This window comes from Pavona decussata, unplaced genomic scaffold (genome assembly GCF_977016875.1).
Source record: "Pavona decussata unplaced genomic scaffold, jaPavDecu1.1 SCAFFOLD_95, whole genome shotgun sequence".
Lineage (NCBI taxonomy): Eukaryota > Metazoa > Cnidaria > Anthozoa > Scleractinia > Agariciidae > Pavona > Pavona decussata.
The window spans coordinates 2,612,918-2,637,976 of record NW_028145512.1 but is presented as its reverse complement, the minus strand read 5'-3'; the positions used below and the strand labels follow the sequence as shown (position 1 = coordinate 2,637,976).

The 25,059-nt window shown below is 39.2% G+C and overlaps 2 pseudogenes; one reads left to right on the top strand and one right to left on the bottom strand.

The window, feature by feature from the left end:
- Positions 1-14,397: 14,397 nt before the first annotated feature.
- On the top strand, positions 14,398-16,486 carry LOC146473130 (uncharacterized; annotated as a pseudogene).
- A 128-nt stretch (positions 16,487-16,614) lies between these two features.
- On the bottom strand, positions 16,615-20,211 carry LOC146473129 (uncharacterized; annotated as a pseudogene).
- Positions 20,212-25,059: the final 4,848 nt, after the last annotated feature.

Genomic DNA, 25,059 nt, shown 5'->3' with positions numbered 1-25,059 from the left:
GACGCTCTGCAATAACATGGTCCAGTAATTTTTGGGCCCTGTTAGATTCTCTGCAACTTTCTCAAAATGTAGAAAATACTTATCAACCTCAACTTCTTGAAAAGGTGGGACCAGCCTAATATGTTTTGTTATATCAAAAGTAGAACTTGAACTGGTCCCAGTAGGTCTTGATCCTAATTTCTCTTCTAATTCCAACTTCTACAGCTCTAATTCGTGATCTAATCTTTGCTTTTCTAAGCATAATTCTCTTTCTTTCTCCCTTTCTAACCGATCTTTTTCTTTCTCCCTCTCTAACCGATATCTTTCTTTTTCTTGTAATTCTCGTTCTCTAAGTTCCTGTTCCTTTTGCATTTCTAATTTCTTAAGCTCCAACTGGAGTTCCAATTTTCTCAATTCTACATCAGGCATTAAGCGAGATTCCAATACAGATATGTCAAAAAGTTTTAGACCAACCAAATGTTTCAAAATAATTTCCTGAATTTGATCCTTTTTCATTGACTTCTTTACTTCTAAGTCTAAATGTTTACCCAGAGTAATAAGTTCATCCTTCACTTAACTGTCGAAAACCTCCTGAATAGGCGAATGCATAAATTTCCCTTGATCAAATTTCTGTGTTATGTTCAATATCGCCGGATTCACTGAGGAAATAGCAATAACAACCAAAAGTTTGAGGAACGTTCGAGAAACGTACGACAAGCAAAGTTTCATAAACAAGTTCCTCCCGGACAGGCCCCCAATTGTTACAGACGTAATTGTAAAGCGACAAAGTGAACGTCTGCAACAAACGGTAAATCAGACGACATTCGTGAACAAGAACACATACTTTATTTAATATAACACAACGTGCGCTTAACATAAACTATAAGTCAGTACAATCAAATATATAAATGTTCGAATGCTTATCTGCCTAGTTTAAGTGTCCATATAGTCTTTAGGTCGAGGAACATCCAATGGAGGGAACATCCAATGGAGAAAGCAGAGTGAAGGAAAATCCAACACGAAAGTAGCAAAAGTCTTTTCTCTTTCAGAACTACATATTCCCAGGGCTGTTCTATATTTATCCCTGAACACGTGCTGCCTACATGCCTATATATGGGCATTAGCAAAAATTACATAATAGGAACGCGTGTGACATAAATACGCGTGACTTTAATAAAACAACTGTTTATAAATGGAGGTGTGAACCTCGTAACAACATGTATACTGTAAATGATCTAATAAAATGCCCCCTCTCTTATGAACGCCTCCTATCTAATAAACGCCCCACTAAGCTGACAAGTTTGTATTAAACGCCCCTCTCTAACAAATGCCCCCTATATATTATATGCCCCCCTTCCCTGAAAACCACACATAAACTAGAAACAAATGTTTAATACAATCAATCAATTTATTTGCGTTGTTGCTTAATTAACACCGGTGTGCGAGTTGCATCTTGCTCAATTTCCAGTTCAAAGTAAGGATAGCACTCTTTAATGATCTTGATCTCTGTGCTTAGGATACCAACAATTTTCTTTCTGCTCGTCCTTGCATTGTGGCATCCCGGAATTACAAGGCCTACTTCACGTTTGACTTGATAGTCTGCTAAAGCTCTGTCATTTAGGTTATTATAATACCGTATTTACTTAGTACCCTGTCTTGACAGAGCTCTTCTGCTTTGCTTTTCCAGAAATTTCTCCTTCTTTTTTCAAGACCCTTTGCCTTTGATACTTCTGTCCTTATGTAAATTTTAACTTTGCTCGATGCTGCATTTGGGTACAATGGCAAATGTTTTTCTTTACCCTCCAGCCACTTGGCAAATGGGGATTGCCCTTTGGTTCTACCTGTAAGTATAGAAAAGTATCAGTCAACGTCCACAAAAAAGTTACTTTTTATACAATGCACAGTGTAGTCCAAAATATGATAGTTTGCCGGCTCTGACATTAAGTGATTGATTTTTGTATATACTTTTTATGATGTCAGTTGCAGGTTTCATGGAGTCAAGTGTGGGTTTATGGAGTTATCCAAACTATTTTGATCTGCAAAAAATAATTAAAGTTGAAAAAGGTTAAGGGGTCTCTATTGTCAAGGCCTTATTTCTAATAGTTCCATTTAGTGAATAAATTTAATTTTAAATTATTCTTTTGCCCTGTGATGATATACAAAAAAATATTTCTACGCTGATTGGCAGGGAACATGTCAATTTTAAAGTCTGAAACAGTGTTGAAATTGAATGCAGAAAGTTGAGTTTAATTTTTTGTATGCATATTATTTCATCACAATTTTTTTCCTTTAAATTGGAATTAATAGGCACTCATTCTTTTTTTAATTATGAATTTGGCCTACTGGCTCGTGCAATTTTACAACTGTTTGAAGAATTACACCCGAAATCATGTTCAAGATACATTCATTAATACCTTTCATAGAGTCAATTTTCATGGGTAAACACCCTAAGGATCCAGAAACATCATCCAAACTTTGATCTTCTACAAAACGTAAGTATATACGGTACATAAGAAATATACATATATGTAACAAACATATATGAGAAAAAGTAATTAGTTATAGACCTACGCAGGCCAGCCTGTTTCACATAGCTGTCCCAAATGCTATCGAAAAAGCATAAATTAAATAATTTCTCGTGATGTGACGAGCCTTGTTACCCTGAATGTTTGAGGAAAGTTGATCATGTGTAGTGCAGAGTGGAACACTGAGAACTTTTAAGGGCAGGTAATTTTAGCTTCCGCGGAAGACATTTTTTTACAAGTAAACCTTTATTCTACTGTCCAGCTTCAAATAAAAGCTCCAATCTGGCCTTTTGTCATAAAATAAATGAGTCTCCATTTCTACGTGTTGGATATCTGACTTCCTGTTAACGAAGCCTGGTGATAGATGTGAGCGGATATAACTTGGGCTCTTCAAGATTTTATTCATAAAAGGAAGTGTTACCTGTGATCAGGCGGAGTTTTTTTGGGAAAGGGAGAAAAGAAAATATAATGCCTGATACATTTATTACACCAGCCGCCAACGCCCTCTAATTTAAATAAACTAAGGTGAGTCCGAACTGTCATTTACGAGCCAACAATTCACAAGAAGTCAAATCACTATATTTCCACGAGACGCGAAAAATGTCTCCAGAATATAATTTGTAGGGTTACATATATACATGCATGAAAACTTCACCGTGTTTTTTTTCTCACCCTGCTGCATTCGGCAGCAGGGTGAGATGGTGCTCGGGAAAAATAAAACCGTGCTGTTATTTCTGTGATATTAACTTGCCATCTATTCTGCAGTTAGTACTTCAACACTCTTTCATGAACTGGAGATTATTATCGTGAAAGTCAAGATCGCGCAAGAAATTTAAAAGCTGTTAAACGGCTCCATGAAAATTCTCCAAGTGGATCTACAGAAGGGTAAGCATTATATCAAAAACAAGATCGAGGGCTACCCAAGAGTTGAGCAAGGAAATATATATCCATTTTCATTTTGTAAACAGTTCTGAAACATTCCAACACCTTTGTGATTTTCAAGAAACCTGCTGAGAGAACAGCCAAAACATCTTCACCTGAACAACACTCTGCCTTCAGAGAATTACAATTGAAATTCGTCAGGGCTTCAACTAACGCAAAAGAAAACTCGTCCTTGCAAAAACTCGCTTTGTCTGCACCATTTCGTTTTCTGACCAGCTTCTGGCCGGAAGTATTGTTGAAATATGACAGCTAATCAGAAGACAGCAAATCATGAGTATTGTTCTCGATCAATGAGAGAATCTGGTTTTGAACATATGATCCGACAAGTAAATGTATCATGCCCTCCTTCCCCATGTCTAAATATAGGGGAGGGAGGGTATGATCGCAGGTTAAACAAAGTGCAGATGGAATGCATCCAAAGGATCATTTCCTGAACAAAAGAAGTCGTCTCAGCCATACTTCCGACGCGATTTTGCAAGATATTTTGAATTGATTCCAAAAGAGTCAAAACATCTCTAGTTCATCTTACCTTTTCTCCCTTCCCCCTTTCACTACAAAAAAGCTCGCAAAGTAAATGTATCAGGTGTTCTTTCCTAGCTTTTCTTCCCTTCCCCTGTTTTCCAAAAAAAAACGCCTGATAGCAGGCTATTCCAAAACACATTCCAGTTTAGATTCGCAAAAGTGAAGGTGTGATTTTCCCACGATGACAAGATGACTGATCTCATTTGCATTAGCTTTAAACAGAATACTTATTATGATCGTGTAGGCATCCGTACACACCATCAACAAAATTATTTTTATTGAAAACCAATCACAAACCTGCCTGTGTTTTTGGATATTGATATTCGTCTCTACCCACTGATGTCGGGTCACCTTCAAGGTTCATCTTCTTGCTAAGTGACATGGTTTTATTGAACTACAAGAGTATTACTGCAAATTTGTTCCAGATACTGTGGCAGCTATCAGTATGTGGGAACAAAAACAAAGAGGTGGACACTCTCTCACAAGTTTTAAAGTCTCTTCTCGTCAAAGTGAAAATAGCAATGACTTTAACCTTCGATCTGGATTTCTTCAAAATAGAATATTGTTTTTCCTCTATAGCAGACTTCATTAGTCCACGCTCCTCTATGTGCCTCCCAATTACTGAGTGTTTGTGTTCGCTGATCTATTGGATAAATGTCGGATTGTGTACCCAAAATAATCTACTTTGCACAGATCATATTGAAATTTATTAACCACGCATCCCTGGAAGAGTGGTTTAATGTGGATACCAATTTTTGCGCACCCAGAGCAAAAGGCAACACCCTTTCTATCATTGTCCTACTACCGTTTACATGTAAAGTTCAGCAATCGGGTAATTCAATCCAAAGAAAAATCAGCGTACAGAATCAGCACTAATATTGGTGTCTAATAAAAGGAGCTGAAAAGGCAAACTTGAAATAGAAGATAAATGCAGCGAGCGCGATACCAAATCGAAACCTGAATTCCTTCAAAACTTGTTCAAGTTTTTCTGTGCATCAACGTTTTTGTTTTTCTGACTGATTTCACACAATGACCCTTTGGCAGTACAACGCAGTGAATAAATCGTGTTTAAATGTTTGGAAAATAAATTAAAAACTTAAATAAGAGAAAGGCTGTGGGAAATATCTTTTGGCAAGTACGTGCAAGGTTTGTTTAAAAAAGTACATCAAATGTCCAGTACAGAGAAAATGAAATTTCAATGATGATAACTGAAGTACAATGGCTGATCTGCGCAACCACTGCAGTCGTGTAAAGATCGTTAGAAAATTGGCTTGCATTCGCGGTTATCAGATATTGAGGATTGAGGATCAAAGAATGAGTGATTGGGTTGCCCAATTTCTGAATTCTCACTGTAAGAGAGTTGTTGACTATACGTTTTGATGTGCAATTCAAAGCATTGCACCACAAATGCCCTGAGAGCAAAGGCCAAGTGTGACAAGACATTACGTGTACACTGAACTAACGCCAATTTTGTGCCTTGTGTCAGTAACTTCTCACCGTGTTTGTTCGCCATTTTGCCTTGTAAGAACAAGACGGTAGGCTTGTTGCTATTGAATTAGATTTATTGAGGTCTTAAGGGGGCAATTTACCTAAACGCCATTTTTCTGCCACTTGACATAGCTTTAATGGCAATTTCTCATTCACGTTTCAAGCAATCCAAAAACCCTATCATTATCCCGTGAATCTGTGTTGTAGGGTATTTTGTGAATTTTGGGGTGATTTTTGGATATATTTGGGAGGAGTAGTTTTTTTTAGAAGGATTGGTTAAATTAAGAGAAATAAGAAATATTGAAGATTTAGTGAAGTTTTAAAATTAGAATTTGTATTTAATAATTAATAGACGGATACCAAGTTAGTCCACTAACAACCCGGGGTGCTCTTGCATGGGTATCAACTGTCTGTTGGTGTTCCAAAAATCATTTTCTTTCTTCTATCCCTTCTTAAAACCTCTTTAAATTTCATTCAAATTTAGGTAAATTGCCCCCATAAAGGGGGACAAGAACATAGCTTTCTAAACATTAACATCGAATTTACAGTGCCAGATACATCCATCTGAAGTGGATGCGAGTTAAAACGCGCCTTTTAACATGTTAATATAACAATAAAAAAAATGAAAAATAATTTGAGCAAAATGCTCCCCCGTCTCTGCTCCCCCTACCCCCCTCATTGGGGTAGAGTTACTGGGCGCAGTCTCTGCAGAGTCCCACCCTCACCGGACCACCCGCCGAGGGAGCTCCGAAAACCTGATGATGCTGAAAACATTATATAAGACGCCACAGCGTCTTTCTCTCCCATGTGGGACACATTTTCTTAGAAGTGCACAAGGCACGGCCTCGTTTTGGTGCGAAGCTTGTTTTCGTCCTTTAATGTCATAAAATTATTGTTTTTATTCACAACTCTGGCAGAAGTCTTGAACTCATGGATTTCTTTACATCTTTTAGGTTGATGTCGATTGCATCACCGATGTTCTTTAAAATGTTCGTCTTAAGGGGGCAATTAACCTAAACGCCATTTTTCTGCCACTTGACATGGCTTTAATGGCAATTTCTCATTCACGTTTCAAGCAATCCAAAAACCCTATCATTATCCCGTGAATCTGTGTTGTGGGGTATTTTGTGAATTTTGGGGTGATTTTTGGATGTATTTGGGAGGAGTAGTTTTTTTTAGAAGGATTGGTTAAATTAAGAGAAATAAGAAATATTGAAGATTTAGTGAAGTTTTAAAATTAGAATTTGTATTTAATAATTAATTGACGGATACCAAGTTAGTCCACTAACAACCCGGGGTGCTCTTGCGTGGGTATCAACTGTCTGTTGGTGTTCCAAAAATCATTTTCTTACTTCTATCCCTTCTTAAAACCTCTTTAAATTTCATTTAAATTTAGGTAAATTGCCCCCTTAACTCAATAAAGAATTACAGGGACTGAACTTGAGATTGTGTGGATCACGCTAAGGAACCAAAAACCTATTTCTGGTATGAAACGCCCACTGGTTGATTATCTTTCTATAGCAAACACGCGGTTGCGGTTTGGAGATAAGCAGTTTCATAACATCTTCTCTCTTACAAAGAAAAAATGAAATAAAAAGAAACAACACCAGTACTGAAGTATGCAAAAGAATCACGCCTAATATTTCAAAGTCATTGAATATCAGATTCATAGGTTCAGCTAGGAACAAAGTCATTTAAGCAGACGGGTGGTCTCTGTATACGGTGTGATCTACGAAGACTTTGAGGGGGGTGGTTGTTGCTGAGGCACAGGGCTGTTGGGGGATTAGGTGGGCAGTTCGGCTTGTTCCAGTTCCGATGTCGAAGGTACCATCTCGGGGGTGTCTGGAATGGGAGGTTCATTGGAACGAACCAGTTGGCGACAGTTCTGCCCGTTTACTAACTCTCCCAACTTTTACCTCGTAGCTGCGAGGACCAACCTGGCCTATGCAGGTGCCTGGACTCCACGTTCTCTGCCCTGCAAGTCTTGTACGCACGGTGTTGCCTTGGTGAATGGGCTGAAGCGGTTTGGTGTGCTTGCCATAGTAAGAACGCTATCGTTCCTTCTGGCCCACAAGAGCACGCATCTCCCCATTGTTGGAATATCGTGGCTCCAAAAGCGTATCAGCCACAGGTAGCAGTGTTTTACAGCGACAGCCTATTAGGCACTGAGCGGGGCTTGCCCCAACTCCTTCTGTTGGCGTGTTTCGCCAGTCGAGCAGCAGTGGTAATTCTTACTGACCTGACTCATGGCATTTGGTGAAGAGACGCTTCACTGTTTTGACTGCGTTTTCCGCTTTCCCATTGGACTGAAGGTGGTAGGACAAGGACGTGATATGCTGGAACATCCTCGATTTCACAAACCAGCGAATTCTGCGGATGCAAACTGAGGAAAGTTATCAGTGACGATGCCATATCTTACTAACGTAGCTTTCATTTCTTTGATGACACTGCGAGAGGTTACCAAGCTTAGACGAGCAACTTCCATGAAATTACTGTAGTAGTCGACGATGAAAAGCAGTGTGCGGTTGTCCAGCTCGCAAAGGTCGGCTGCGACTTTAGACCAGGGTCGGTCTGTAACCTCATGTTGTGGCAGCAGTTCTTTGGTCTGCTTCGGGCGGTGTGATAAGTGTGACACTTTGAAACGTATTCCCTCAACTCCATCGCTATGCAAGGCCAGTAGAGGGCGTCGCGCGCTGGAGAGGGCTGGTAGAGGGCGTCGCGGGCGTTGCACCCTTCGATGCGGATATGTGAGCTGTGTGTGGTTCGCATGAGTTCCTTGCAAGACTGCCAGGTACCACGAGACATTCTCCCTTGAATACCAGCTCGTGCAGTCAGGGGGTCTCTCATGTCGTAGTAGGGGTAGAGGGGGTTTGGGAAGGTCTGATCTTTTTTCCGGCCATCCTTTCTTTATGGTTGTCCTTAGTTGCTTCACCTGTTCTCGTCGATGTCTAGATCTTTTGTGGCTTGGATAATTGAAAAAACTTTGTAGTAGAGCCTAGGATGACTATCCGCTACTGTATCCTGAGCGAGTGGTTCTCAAAAAAGACAAGCTTCGTCTTGTCAGTTCATCATCACTCAGATCACTGTCCGGGTCAGTACCACTTTCATCACTACTTGTCACCTTCAATTGCTTCTTCCCTTTTCTCACTTGCCCCATCAAACTGTAGTTTCTCTCCAATTTGCCGGTTCTTCAGTCTGACACATGTTCAACAGAAGTGTGCCTGATTTGTATTTCGTAGTCACCTGTCTTACAGTTCTTTGCCGCACAGTCTCAGTCCCATTATTTCTTGCTCATTCTCTCATGAAATCCTGATGCACATCGCTCATTTATATAGCTGGCAGTGGTGACAGTAACGGAATAGTAGGTGATAGGTAGGGGTGACAGGCCTGCACGACTTCTAACAATAGAAACATTTTTTAAGTGTATCCTCCTTAATTTTTTGCTCTGACAAGCATGTCATTTAGAGATTTTCCTTTCTTAAAGGAAATTAGTGGTGGCTCTTTGAAGATTTCTCATAGGTTGGTTTTGTATTAAGTGCCATTTTCCCATTTAAACATGAGGTTGGGCCGTTGACAGTTGATACTGTGTTATGAAAGGCAATATTTGTTTGGGGGTGTTGTTTTTTTGCTTCAATGCCGATGACTTTTCTGATGATATTTTCTTTTGGTTTTCTGTGACCTCCCTAACTTTATCAACTGAGTGCTTGATGTAACTTGCAACGGACATCAGTGTTTCTTCATATTTGTCAGCTCCCAATGGTGTTACCACTTGGTGTTTCTTGTGGACACCAAAACAACAGTACAACTTTCCAATAACAGAAAGAAATTCGCAATCCAGTAACAATAGAAATCTCTCCGAGTTATGAGTCACAAACACACAACATGCAATCAAACTCGGAACAAATTACAGTAGGTTGCATGAAGTTTGCAAATTCGGCACGTCCTTTGCCCGTTCCTTCTTGTTGTAGTGCTTGATTTGGTGTGCTTTTGGGTCAGAGAATGCTATTCCCTCATTAAATGTAACAACCCCGTGCACCTTACATTGTTCTGAAGCTGTCACGAGGCACGACGTAACACTAGAACAAAACTGAACTGGAAAAGCCCTCCTTTAGGCCCTTCTGAGGAAAAGTAAAAGTGTCCATTGCTAACAGTCATGCCGCTCACTTTCTCTGTGCCTTTCAGGGTAGGCAACTAGCTCTGTGACACTGCCAGTTAGTGCAACACCATCCTTCCCGACTGAAATCTGGTAAATCTGTTCTTGTGTGTTGCAGTTTGCTAACAACACTTCATCTGATGCAGAACATATTACATCAAAAACAACCACATCCTTATTCAAATGAAGGACATTGTCGCATTTCTGCTCAGAAGCGTACCTCGTTTTCAGTTGCAGAAATTGTGCATTTAACCTTTCTCTGAGATCCTTCACATTTCCCGTAGCGTTGATTCCCCTTTTTGTTAGCTCAGCAATAAGTTCTGGTTTCTTAAGTGACTGGACCTTGATCGCTCTTTGCTGGGTGTGCTCGGCAACAACAATGCCATCGGCAGTGTACACAAATACAAAGCCATTGCAAGCACAAAGTGACTGAGCACCCAAGAGCTTTTCAGTGACAACTTCTCTCCTCACTGGATTATGCAGCTGCAGCTGAACAAGCCTACTTTGTTTGCTTGTAGGAGTAAAAAACTAACATGAACAGTACTCCATTTCCAGCATTGGTAACATCAACTGGGTGTGGATAAGCACCCACTTTGTTGTCTTCTGTAAATTTGAATCTCTCGGGGACCAATGAATGAACAACTAGGTTGATATCTTTCAGCTCATTAATGAATGCTTCAGCCATTAGATCAAGGACAGGAAAATTTATTCCCGCAAAAACTGGTGGTTCACAAATCAGGCGTAAGTTAACGCATACTTCACGGATCACAAAAAAATGGAAAACCAGTTTCCCGAGGATTGAAAAATATAGATTCACGAATCACAGAAAAAATAAATTTTCATTCACGCTTCACTCAAAGCAAAAATGGCCATTCACACGTCACGGAAAAAGTATAGGGGGCCCTCATTTAAATCTCGTTCTGGAAAACGTCCAGTATTCTCTAGTATTAAAACGAGTTGTTTTTGGTGTCAGTTTGATGTTTAACTTAAATAATGGTAGGTGGCAAAATAATGGGATGCTGCACAGTTTCATTGTACCCACCTTGTGTTGTTCAAAAATGGGCTTTAACTTGGCTAAGCTGTTTTCTTTAAGAAAGGTAGCCAGCTGTAAGAGAACGGTTTATACAAATTTGCTGTCATGCAAGTCTTCATTCAGTCTAAATCAGTCACACAAAAGTTATAGACCAAATCTAACCGAATAACTGCCTACTGCCATTCATCTACAATACACATTGCGCAAAGGCGAACGTCTACAGTACACATCAGACTGGTTAAAGGCGTCAATTAGTTTCAGATCTACTGCTTATGTATCTGCTAAGGCATGGAATTCTCCGAAACACAATCTAAGATCGATAAGACAATTAAGTCAATTCAAAAAGGCAGTATGGAGTGTTAACGAAACACAACACCTCTCCTCAACGCTTTGTTGAATTCATAAAAGTCCACCAATGCAAGTGTACACTCCTTCCTAGCACTGTATGCAAATAAAAATAGCATTTTAATTTCCTACCTCCTCATCCATGTCTAATACTTTTGAGTCTATCACTGAGTATTGAAGCGGAAATTCAGGAGTCTGGTGCCTAACCTGACTACCACTAAAACCTAGGCACCAGTCTTAAGTCTGAACTCTGAAGTCTGAAGTCCGAAGTCCCTTCTCGGCCTTCGTACCATTCAAAAATTTATTTAACTTGTTGACTGCGTGTTTATTTAAGGAAATTGATGCACAAATATGCCTTTACATTGTTTACAAAAGCGTTTTATTGGTGTTTACACAAGAATTTAGCCTTGTCGTATGGCTTAACGGGAAAACGAACCCGAAAAAAAATTGGTCAGTGCCAATATTTTGGGGTCTTTTGGACCGACCAAAAAAAAATTCGCTTTAGTGTGGTTTGTTTACGCAACTCTGTTATCGCATGGGCTTACGTGCCGTCTACAAACCTTCATAAAAAATCTAACGAGTGAGCGAGGGAGTGACTCAGATACTAGACAAAGACACACATAGAAGATAAAAAGAACAGATTTTTTTCGAATTACTTTATGTTAGTTGCATCTAGTTCACCAGTTAAGTTCTCCAAAATTGTTTTTCCGGTGCAAAATTTCCCTACAAAAACAATTTATGTCAGTTGTTGCAAATCACTCAAAATTATACTTTTCCACCATTTTTTGAGTAGCAGTAAGCGAGGAAATCTGTGACGTGTATTCCGCAGTAATTCTCTTAAATACAGCAATGATCAGAAAAGTAAACTTGACTGCAATTGACTTTTTTTTCGCTAAAAATTGTGCGGTGAGAAAAACACATGATTACGCGCCATTACAGCGCCGAGCTACAAACAACCAAACAGACTCTTACAACTTCAAATTACTGAACTGAATTGACGTACAGTTACTTTTCTTGCCATTTAAAAGTGATAGAGACAAATTTGCGTTGATTAATCCTCCATGGAAGTGAAAAAAGGGCGAAGGTTGACCATTACCGCTAGTTCACTCACAAAAATTGAGGAACATGACAATTACACCTGCGCTGTTTCCCCCCGTTACTGTGACCATGGTCAGAGATAGGAAAAAAACGGACCCCACTTAGAACCAATAAGGGCCTGTTTACAAGGAGGGAGGGTTACCCTCGCAAGCAGGTTAACTGTAGCAGGAGGGTAAAAGATAGCCCGGGTTTACAAGCAAAATTTCACAGGTAACCCTGAAAAAAAAAAAAAAGAGGAAATGTGTTAGTGCTAGGGTAACCTGCTTGCTAGGGTAACCCTCTCTCCTTGTAAACAGGCCCTTAGGTTGCAACATTAGTTAGTGTGCCCTCTTTTGAAAAAATAAAGCAAGTTGATCTATGCTTTACACTGGTAAAGAAATAACTGTCTAGAGTGCTACATTTCTTTTTCATTGTTTTACAGGTGTTTTCAGTGTTGTGTTAAATTTATATCAAAACAACATGTTACGCCAATGCCAAGATCCAAAAGGTATGTTACTACATTTAGTTACCAAGTAGTATCAGTCCCTATGTTACAACTTAACAGTTATTCCAATGTAAATGAGAAGAAAAAGTAGAAATTTATATTCATGGCGGTTTGATCTGGTAACGTAGAGACAACGTAGCGTTGCCTGTGATGTTCTGACTCAGTTTCCATGCGCTAATACCTGTTTCCAAAAATTTCTCTTTTCACACGCTCACAATTAACGAAAACACCGGCACGCATATATGAAATTATCAGCATGATAATAGTGATAACACACAAATGCCTGCGACACATACATGAAAACTCCATGTATTGCTACAAGCTCAAAGGTTTGCCTGTATGGAAGAGTGCCTGAGGGAAAAAAAGAGGCATGCAGGCCAGTTAGCGTTCTGAGTAGACCTTAAATATACTTCAAACTTACTTCAGATATGAACAGATCTCATTTTAGCATAAGTAGCCTAATTTGCCTGCTTCAGTGCTTGTAATTGCTTCTACTGAAGTATTCAGTATTTTGAAAGGAGATTTTGACAGTTCCTAAACTTGTTGAAAATGTTGCCAGTCTTCTGACTGTTTTCCAAAAGTTATCGATGTTGTTGATTTGTACTAAACCGGTAGATCGAGTTTTCTCAAATTTGACTTTCCTTTCTCCTTTGCTGTATGTTTAGAAGTCATTAGCATACTTTTAGACGGAAGTGAGTCAAGCGACACAGAGCTTCCTAAAATGAAATTCCTGACTTCATCTAAGGTAATTCGAAAGCACAAGTATAAGAGGAGGACTGGTAATGCTTACCTTGGGGCTGGGATCTTACCAACCTCGCTGTTCTATTTATATGCAGTGGAACCCTGATATAACGTTCCTCAACATAATGATATCCCTGACATGACGATTGATATGCTATATCCTGGCAAAAGTTACAGTAAAATGTATGGGACAGAACCCCAATATAACGATCTTTGATAAAACAATATTCCTGATATAATGATGAGTTTTTGTGCACCGAGCATAAAATCGTCCCCAATATAATGATATTACAGTATCAGTACACAGTTACAATTAAAACAAAAACATTGAATTTAATACAATAGCATTACAGTAATTGAGCACAGTAATCTGTAACGTTTCTGTCAACAGCTTTTAGTTTGCGATGCCTCTTTATCTTCCTTGTCATTTAATAGTTCTTTCAGTTTTAGTATTTTGGACTCCTTGGTGTGACAAAATGTATACATCGCCAGGATTTCTGTTCATGATATATCAGTGATTTAACCTACGCCCCTAGACTCCTGTGCAAGCTACTGAAGCCGTCAAAGCAATTCTTGGGTTGCACTCACATGACTTCCGGTACAACTTGCCATTTTCATCCGCCATGTTGGGGTTCCAAAACCAATATGGCGGCCAGTGTGTTGACCACGTAGTCACCAACTCATGAACCTAAACGCGATTTTCTCTAATTCTGCTGCCTCAAAATGCCTATGTGCCTGATGGTTGGCTGTTCTAAAAAGACTGGTCGAGGTAAGGGAGTCCGATGGTATCGAGTTCCTGCTATTATTACAAATCAAGGCCCAGAAGTTGAAGAATTGAGTATCGAGCAACGGCGATTGTGGATCTCTGCAATAAGCCGTGCTGATCTTGCGGATAAAATCTTGAACAGCAATAAAGTTTACGACCAACATTTCCATTCTGGAACTGCAGCTCCTTTGTGGGATCGTTACAATGTTGACTGGGTTCCGACTCTCAATTTAGGCCATGACAAAACGGTGACGCAAAGTGAACAACATCAAGCCCAATCACGAGAGACTCGAGCGGAAAGGTCAAAGGAAAGGTGAAAACGTCAAGCGGAACAACAGGAACAAGAACGTTAAATGAAGCAGCAGAAATTAAATGAGCCTGGAGTTCCCCTTGCTGATTTTGCTGCTGAGATTGAAAGTGCAAGTACCAGTTCAGAACAAGTCCAAGTGGAGAACTTAGACTTGCAACCTACAGGCCAGCAAGAATCAGATCCCAATGAGCTAGTAACACACAGCACATGCTCTACTCAAACAGAAGCTTTCGATTATTTATATCGCTCCGTGGAATCTCTTTCCATCAAGGACTGTCCACGAAGTGATGCCTTAACTCAAACAGAAAAGTTTGATTACTTGTTTGCTGAGTCAGTGACTAGCAAGCCTTTTGACAAAAATTATTTCAAAGAGGATAACTGGAAAGTGTCTTTCTACACTGGTTTGCCAACATATGAAGTACTGGAAGCCAGTTTTAATCATGTTGCACCCCATGTCAAACGAAGAACACAATCCCTCTCTTTATTTCAAGAGATGGTTATGGTACTGACGAAATTGAGACTCAATGTTCCACACCAAGACTTGGCCTACCGATTTGGTGTCTCTATGTCCACAGTATCAAGGACATTTGCACACTGGCTGGTCATCATGGATGTGCGGTTGTCCCCACTGATCAGGTAGCCAGAGAGGGAGGAACTTTGGAGGACCATGCCCCAGTGTTTTAAGTTTTCGTTTGGAAATAAGACAACCGTCATTATTGACTGTTTTGAAGTTTTTTGTGTAAAACTGACCAACCTTCTGGCTAGAGCACAAACATTCAGCTCATACAAACACCACAACACAGTCAAGGTCTTCATCGGCATAACCCCTCAAGGATGCATCTCCTTTGTCTCAGAAGCCTGGGAGGGACGCACCTCAGACAAGTATCTCACGGAAAATTGTGGGCTGCTCAACAACTTGCTTCCTATGGATCTAGTTATGGCAGACAGGGGATTCACTGCTCACGATGGTGTTGCCCTTAAACAAGCAAAACTCGTAATTCCAGCATTCACTAAAGGAAAAGAACAACTGGACCCTGTTGACGTTGAAAGAACAAGGGGGATCGCACATGTTAGGATCCACGTTGAACGAGTTATAGGACTTTTACGCAGGAAATACACCATTCTTGAGAATACCTTGTCAGTAGATTTTTTAACCTGTAATTTAACTGGAAATCCTGAGATCCAGGTACCTATGATCGACCGCATACTCAGAGTTTGCTCTGGACTTGTCAATCTATGCGGCCCTATTGTCCCATTTGATTAGATTAATCTGTGCAAAATACAATGGAATCCCAATTTTTTTAACCTCCAAGGCTGGTGTAAATTGGTTTGAGAAATCAGAGAGTTCAAATCAATGGTTAAAAATAGTTTAAGAGAGGAAATGACTCCGGGTCCAAGTTATCAGAAGCTTTAAAAAATAGAGGATTTACAAAACTGGGACTCCATGGTACTTATGTAAACCATGCTGTTTCGAAATTTTTTGGTTTAATTTTAAAATGTTGTAAATGTGTGTACCACCACCTGGGGGAAGTCCCTTATGGGGTTGTGTGGCCAATTTGAATATGTTTTTTTTTTTCGCCTGAAATTAGATGGGATTCTAAGAGGTTCAATGAGGAGATTAAAGAATGAAAATTAGTTTTGAAACACCACCAGACATTTGACCCACAAGCAACTCCGACTTGCAGAGGACAGATTGGATGTCCATATTCTTTGCTGTAAACAGATTTTATGAATAGTTTCATTCTTGTCTGAGACAGGGTATAATGACTAAAGCTGGTTATGAAAAATTGGGAGATGAGTGACTGAGCCGTACCTCCCCAGCTAAAGATATATTGAGTGCCCTCCCCCCCCTCCCAAAGGTAACAATGTGCTTTTGTAAAGCTATTTTATTTGTTAAACCCAAGAAATTGAAAGAAATTTATTCATTATAACAATGAGAGGTTTCTCCTGTCGTGTAATTCCCAGTTGATTTATTTGAAAATACAAATTGACCAGGAGTCGTTGTAAAGCTATTTTATATGTTAAACCCCAGAAGTTGAAATTTATTCATTATAACAATAAGAAGTTCATCCTGTCATGTAATTCCCAGTTCATTCATTTATTTGAAAATACAACTTGTAAAACCAAAAAAGCCAGTTTTAATTAATTATATTTCGAAAAGGGAAAAAAAAGACAAATGAGAGATGACCCGTTAAACAGTTTGTTTATTTGTAAAGATATCCACATCATTGATCATTAATAACTGTACAAAAAAGAATTAAGGTAGTTAAATGTTTACCACTAGATTTATATCCCTTAATGGCTGCTAAGGTCCATTAGCGATCAGTGTCAATTTTCTCGTTGCAATAAATTATAATTATTTTCTTATTTAAAAAACAAGGTCATGAGATAGAAATGCGATCATCCAAAATGATTTATTTGGTACCTTCGCAACTTTTGCCTATACTGCTAAGGCCGGAAAAAATATAAGCAATCTTTTAAGCCATTAGGTTGAAGTTCTTTATCGTATGCCTACATTAGAAAAATTATTACTTATAACAAACCTTTCACTCCCAGGAATGACTAGCAAATAAATTCTGCTAACGATTTTACTACTCTGTCAAGGAGACAGGTTATGAGAATTTGGAAAATTATTAACTATGAGGAAGTGTCTTTATGTTACACCAAATTCCCAGGAACAGAGAACAAAGATTTGTATGGTCATCAGTAAGGAGAATTGAATTTCAGATATTGGAAGTGAAGGGTTAAGGGGATTACGATTTGTAAAGCAATGAAAGGGAAGTATTTTAATTTGTCAAACCTAACTGGTGGCCAATTGGTTGAAACAGTTTATTTTGTAAATAAATATCAATTACACCTGACGGTTTTTGGTGTGTCTCAAAAATTATTTAGTTTACAATGTGAGATAGCTGTCCAGGTAGCTAAAAAAAATTTAATGCTGCAATTATTGCAAGGGTTCTTGTAAGGCACTAAAATTTAAGACGATGGAAACTGAGACATCAGACCAGCTTGAAGACAGGCCACTTAATGTGGGCGAATTTTTGTAATGTCAAAATTCAGGTTTTGTGGATTGGATCCAAATACAAGACTTGTCGCAAAAGCAATAGCAAAAAACCCACAGTCACTTCCATTTCTTTGCTCTTGGCAGGGTGCAAACTCGAGTTTCTGGAAGCTCTCTGCTAATACTAAGTCTTTGACCTGATCTTCAAGTTCTTGTGAGATGATGTCATGATAAAGACTGTCAAAAAGTCTGACAGTTCCAGGAAGGCATCCTATTGAGCTGACGCAAACCCAGTGATTGTGTCCTGTATGCAATAACTGCACAAATTCACCAGAAACTACATTAAAATTTCGCACTGGACCTAATGTAGGACGCTGAAAACCTTCAATGAAAGGGTTAATTTTCTGCAAAAGTACCTGTGTACTGCGGATAATTGCACCATCAAACCACCCATAGTGGACGATATCGTTCAGATTCACTAGTTGTAACCATAGTAACCTCGATGTCATCAGCACTTTCCTCTTCACTGTCATTAGATTTTTGTGCATTGTCAAGTTCATAGGACGCAGGTTTATCATCATGAGATTGAGAAGAACAAGTGGCAGGTGCAACTGGGGTTTCCTGAGATGTCCCTGGAACTGTGATGCTGGTATGAAATGGCTTTGCATGTTTTGTTTTGCAATGGGAGCATTTCCAGTTGTCTTGCTGTTGTTGGGCAATTTCTTTTAACCAAGGCAGGTCAAGTGAAAAAATTTTCCACTCTGGCAATCATCGCTGTGGCACTCAAGTAATTTGTCAGATTGCTGTGGCACTGCTTGGCAAATACAAATACTGTTGAGAGATAAAGCCTTAGCCATTATTTCTGGAGATTTCTCTTTTCCTTTTTTCGACCGCTTAAACTGTGATAGCCTGCAGCAGTGTGGGAAGTACCACACCCTTGGTAGCAGGGTTGAGATTGCTAAACACGAGGGATGAAATTCAACAAATGGGCAGTGGGGGTTTCCACATGATGGCATTCTGCAGAAACAAACTCCAACACCTGCTTTTGGTATCTCATCAGAAATGTCACACTTTCTCGTGTACCCTCTGCCTAAAATTTCAGGCAAAATACATGTTCTCCAGAAAGTGGTAAGTTTTGGCAAAACCTCCTTCCAGTGACCATGGCCAGGGTAAAATCTCTCTTTGATAATTGTTGCACGGTGAGAACTGTCAAAAGCATAAACAACAAAATCATTGTACTTCCGTTCAGGTAATGTCAAAAGGTGTTGTTGACCTTGAAAAAAGTAGGTGTGGTTTCGTTTCAGCTAGAAATTACCGGCCGCCTTTTCCAGGCAAGCATTCTTCCTCAAAACATAACTGTCTAAGCCACATCGGTCAATACAAATAGGACATTTGACCTCTCCACACCCCAGTCCACAGCAGAAGCAAGATACTAAGAAGTCTGGAGTGGCATGAATCCAAGGGTACTCTTGGTTGATAACTAAGCCACACTGCGAGAGTTTAAAGTCATCATGACTGTTTTTCACTTCTTCTTCATAGGCTTTAATGGCATCAGCTTTTGTTTGCACCCATGAATCACTGCTTTTGTGTTTACTTTAAATAAATTTGGATAGCAGATTGTCTTGATCAGTGATTGTCATGGCTGTGCTGGGTTTGTCCGGCAGACTGCTCCTCTCATTGACGCACCAATACGACCCGCTTTATGTAAAAAAAAAAATGCACTCCCATTTGCCTGGCTCTGTGTATCTCTCTCAATTTGTGGAATGTCTTTACTTGACAAGCAAATTTCTACATTAAAGCATTTCTTTAGTAAATCAGGGTATGTGAGGTTTAAATTGTCATTGTCAAAGGTCTGGGATTGTTTGGATACTGCTGCTTTCTGACACAAACTGGTCAGAGTAGGGCTTGATAAGACTCAAAGCCACTGGTTTAATTTTTGATTTGTCTAGACTTTCATAAAGGATGTTCATTTCAGTCTCCGTCAGAACTTGCACTGTTAATTCTCTTCTGCTGCCGGTGAAGGATGTTGCCTGAGCCTCTCCTAAGCTATCGATTTTTTCATCCAAATCCACTTTAAGTTTTCTGGCAGAGGTCAAATTTATGTCGCGCATTTTTGCATATGGGACATCTCTTACAAATAATGGCTACAACCACGTACATTTAACTTGGTTACAGGCCAACTTACCACGAATCCTCGTCCATGCCTCAATATAAAACAACGCACTTGCAACATGCGAGCACGTTTCCGAGAGCCCTGCTTTGCACCCTAAACAGTGGGCTGATTTGACTGTTCCGCCTTTTTCGGCAACAACCCACACAGAGATCAAAGGGTCATTCATTCTTTGTGAATGTCTCACTTTTCCTACAACAATGTGCTTTCCAGCGACAACACAGCCTTGAATGCCTGATAAAAATCCTGAAACCACAAAGTTGTAGGCTTCCAAAGTCTTGTATGGTTTGAACTGCTCTTTCGTGTAGAAACTTGTTTCCAACACTAAGTAGCTAAGCAAATCCATAGCTTCGACAGGTGGAAGGCACTCCGTGTCAAACTGTTCATCCGGAATGGTGACCGGATCGACTCCAATTTCAGCGATTTTTTCCACGTATCTTCATTTTACGCTGTTGTTAAGTTTAGCACAATACTTCGACAATTTCTTACTACAAAGCTCATCAAGCGAGGGGATGCGTTCATTTTCCATTTTCATCGTATAGTACACAGCGATGGCATATATGCATAATAAACACATGTAAATTTTACCCCTGGTGGAACCCCAACATGGCGGATACCCAAATATGGAAAATACAGATACGTCACATGCAAGCCAAGAATAAGAGAATTTCTTATTACGTTGAACGATTTGGGCAAATGGGAGAGAGAATTCCTTTCCTCTCTTTCAGCAATGGAGGATGCGTTTTCAAGATTGCAAATGAAACAAACGAGGCAAACCAAACTTGAAGAGCACTTTAATAATGAACAAGGGTCTGTTAAAAAAAGAAAAACAATGAACGCGCAACTAGCAAAAAGTAAATAGGATTACAGTCGCAATTTCAAATGTTTACTCATTACATGTTTAATTTAACAATATGTGGTAAAAAAAGGTACATGTTAATTTACCTCAATATAACGATATTTTGGGTTATTTTATGGCAACATTGTCATGACGGGAGTCTCGATATAACAATATAATTTCAGTGCTCCCTTGGCATATTGTTATATTGGGGTCCCACTGTTAAAAAAATACCAAATGCTTCATGGTATGCCAACATATAGTCCATGTTATGGAAAGCGTGACACTACTGTCATGCATAGAGCGTAATGTATCAGTTAATTTTTCATTAGCGCACACTATGCAAAATGCTGTTATTAAAATGTTGTTCTTTGATAAGAGCCTTTTGAATTCTTTTTACATTGCAAGTAAAACCGGCAAAATATTCTATAAGTCCCCCCACCTTTAATATAAATGCTAGTGGGAAGCAAACTGCAGTAAATAACTGTTAACCGCAAGGAAACTCTAGTAAATAACTGTCTGGTGGCCTAACATGGATTAGATGCCAAAAAATATTTGTATTAAAAGCGGCCATGTTACCATTAAAACTACAGGTGAAGATTGATGATGAGAATGATGAGAATTTATGTCCTGATGGAGTAAGCAACTTATCGTCAACTGCTGAAGTCAGGTAATGAGCCTTAAAATATTATTATAAGACGAGATGTCACAGAGTATTTAAACTCTGACAATTGTAAATGTTCATATAACTGAAAGGATTCTCGCGTGCTTGTTGGTCAAGAGCAATGTTCCATGAGAGCCTTGCTGATAAAATCAACGCAACCTGTTCTGGCCGCAAGGCAACTTTAAAAGAACTTGAGAAATTGTCGTGAACTTTCAATACATCAAAACAGTCCAGCTCTGAAATGTCACTTGAGACTTCTTGGGAGACATTTGAGAAGAACACCTCGGCTACAACTAGAACAGGCAAAATTGATCTTCCAAGCTGTCACGTACGCACGATTTGAGTAAGCTCGTAGTACTTTTAACACGGCAAAATAAAATGATTTCATTCCTTAAGTTCATATCAAACTTTGACGTTCATCCCTTCACAGGTTGAACCCAAACTGAATTAAGCCATCCGCCGCCTTGTGTCTGTCCTCCTATTGACACTGAAAATTAAACAGTGAGCGCCCGAGAGTCTCAGCAATTACAAAAAAAGTAATTGAAGAAACACTATTTAAAATTGTATTTGTTTCAAACATCATTATGTTATAATCTACAATATATTTAAGACATTGACACGACAATTTCTTTCTTTTACTTCAGAAAAAAAGGGAAGCTTGTCTCATCTGGTAAAGACGATGCTGGTCACCTGACAATCCTCAACATCCTCTTGCAAAACCCAGAAGAGTTGCAACTTAAGCACAAGCCCTTCGCAATACGAGAGAATAAGATCTTTACACTAAATATGCGAGAAATCCCTATCTCCTCTGCAGCAGTTGACTAAAACGGTGCCTACATTTCCTAGGGTAATGCAAAGCAGTGTTACGTACAATGTATCGGGTTCCACTACTGCCCATAAGAACGAAAATGGTGCGTGGTATGTGAAAGTTAAGGAAGCCAAAATGTACACGCAATGTTACGTTCCTGAAGGTGAAGTTTATGAGCTGACCTGCCTTTACTCTACAAGCAAGGGCAATCATGCATCTCTGTGGATTATTTCAGGAATCTTTTTGTTGTAAATTTCCTCCTCTCTTTCACAGGTGAACCAGCCCAGTTGCTTATCGACTGAAGGGGATATCCTGAACCCGGACAGAATGTCTGGCAAACAGTACGATCTTGTACACAAAGATGACACCAAGCTCTGTCCTAAATCAGTTACGAGGTTTGAGCAGTGCAGGGTAGCATTTAACACTTCAGATAAAGTGATGATTAAGAGTGTAGGGGTTCGTGAAAGAACCGATAAGTCAGAAAAAATAGTGAAGTATACAGGAAATGTATACCTACATTACCTGACCAATCGCTTGAAAGAATATGACCAAAAGTTTGCATTCAACACCATTAACGTGCCCTCCAGAACCATGAATTTACTCCCAAAAGGAAGCAGGGAGACCCTTGTAGCCAAGGGACTCCAGGTGGAGCCCTCGAAAGGTGATGAATAATTGTAACAACTGCATTTTGTGTAAAAGTTTTAAAAAGTTGCCGTTTATTGTATTCTTTCTGAATTGTTGATATTAATAATAATAATAATCAATTTATATAGCGCTTTTTATATAACATTCAAAAGCGCTTACAATATAAAAATGAAAAATTTAGTTAAAATCAATAAAATATAAAATTTAAGAATAATCAATCAAACAAAAAGTAAGAAATAAAATAAACAAAGTAAAGAATAATCAGAAGTCATATGCTTTTTTAAACAAAAATGTCTTCAAGTGTTTCTTGAAAGTATTTAAGTTTTTGGCAGTCCTAATTGCCAGAGGAAGCTTATTCCACTTGGATGGACCAGCAAAAGCGAATGCTCGATCACCAAAAGTCTTACATTTGGTTCGAGGCACCTCTAACAAAGTGAGGTCATTAGATCTCAAAGAGCTTCTGATTGATGCCTTTTTCCTGATGAGATCACAGATATAACGTGGAGCGATACCATTTAACACTTTGAAAACAAGTAGTAATATTTTGAATTCGATCCGAAACTGTACGGGTAACCAGGGATGTTTCGAAAACGAGGACCCCAAAACCGAAGACCTAAGACCCCCTCATCGAAAATGAAGACCCCTCGTCGAAAACGAAGACCCTTTCACCTCAGCTCAGTGGAGTTTAGCGGAAGACCTACAGACAAATTCTTTCAAGTGCCTTTGTCAGTATTGATATACACAAGACAGCATTTGTATTAAACTGCGATTTAGGGGAAATTAGGTATCATTACAAATCCTGGGAGGGGAAGGAGTGGGTTGACAATACTCGTGTTCGATATACAAAAATTTCTAGGATCGTTTGGTAAATTTCATGAGATTCCATTGGTTAACGATTACCTTGGAAACCATGGACCAATTAGAACTCACGAAAGTTATCCACATTAATTCAGGTATTTTAGTAGTGCGAATTTCCAATTGTCTTCTTGCACATGTCGTCCTGTCTGCTCGATATGTCCACGTCGAATCCATTGAAATTGCCAGGTGTTTGTTTTTTTTTTTTTGAAAATCAGAATGTCACTTTACGATGTTCACGAGGTTTTTACCGCCGATTCTAAGTTACCAGTGGAACCCGCCGCTGAGACAGTTGTGTTAAAGAAGTCTCCTAGTGCACTTTTTCCCCCCTTAGAAATCGTAATGCTATCATCATGGTAGGTGTCCTGTTGGTGAAAAACGCGCATCCCTGAGAAAATACCTCAGAAGGCAAATTCTAATTAAAAAGAAAATTTGATCCTTCATTAAAGTAACACTCTTTTTCTTTTATAAGAAAGTTGAGGCTGAAAAGGGACTAAAAGTTAAGAACATGTTAAGAACATACCTCAGGCTGAAACATTGAGTTTATGTAAAAAGGATCAAAAATGTATAACAATTTGGTCTGTGCTGTGGTATGCACGTAGCTCAACTGTATCCAACACGGTCGAATACACGAGCAATGTAGTTTTGGAATAATTACAACACGAGTTGTAATTAGGCAAGCCAAGAGTGTACAAACTAGAAACATAAACAGATTCGTTAAATATAAGGTACGAAATCGCTGACAATCAAGACTTAGTTTTATCTGTAGTATAAAATGTAAAATTATGATTAACCTTTGCTAACAAAACTACTCTTAAATTTCAAAAATAACATTAACATGCATATGATTTCCAAATGGGGCGCTTTCAGCGATCTCCGTTCAAACCATTTGAAACGGAAAAATTTGACACATTCGGGAGGTTGTGACCCTTTGTTCACCTCTTTCTAATGAGACGATGACATCCATCTAGACTTATGGAAAGCGCCTCACTGAATGCCAAAAACTGGAACGTGCAACATACAATAGTTAGATTCAATTAAAGTAAGTAGTAGATTTAAACAGTGGCTTTGAAAAGTACCATTCGCACAAAATCGACAGTTCTTCACTACTGTGACAAACTTAGGAAACAACAACAACAAACACAACAAGAACATGAAACTCTCTAAGCACTACAAAGTGAAGGTCTAATCTGGCGAAATGTCCGCCTTTAACTGTTTGAACAGCTCTTAATTAAATCATGGTGAAAAAGACGCCGATGAAGCTCACACACTTAAAACTATTAGTCCTCAGGTTTTCCTTAAAGTATTCATCGTGAATTTCAGTGACGAGAGGAACAGTGAGATACAAACAATGTTTCATATATAGGCCCAAAGGACAAGGGGTCCATAATGCCTTGTCACTAAAGTTAAATTAATGAATTACATTGGCGAAATGCCTTGTCCAATTTCTCAGTGTTCATCTCGTTGAGGCATGTAATAGAGCTCATTTGCTACTCCTTTGTTTATCAATTCTCAATCTCTATGATATGTCCATTTGAAACTCCCTCCTGAGAAGTCCCTTGTGTGATTCGTGCAGCTTTGGGAGCGTTTCCTCTGGAATGTGTATATACTGCGACGAGATGTACGGAAACCTGGGTTTGAGACATTTCTGAAGGTTGGCGTGATAAAATCTTGATCCTTCTTTGTTTGACG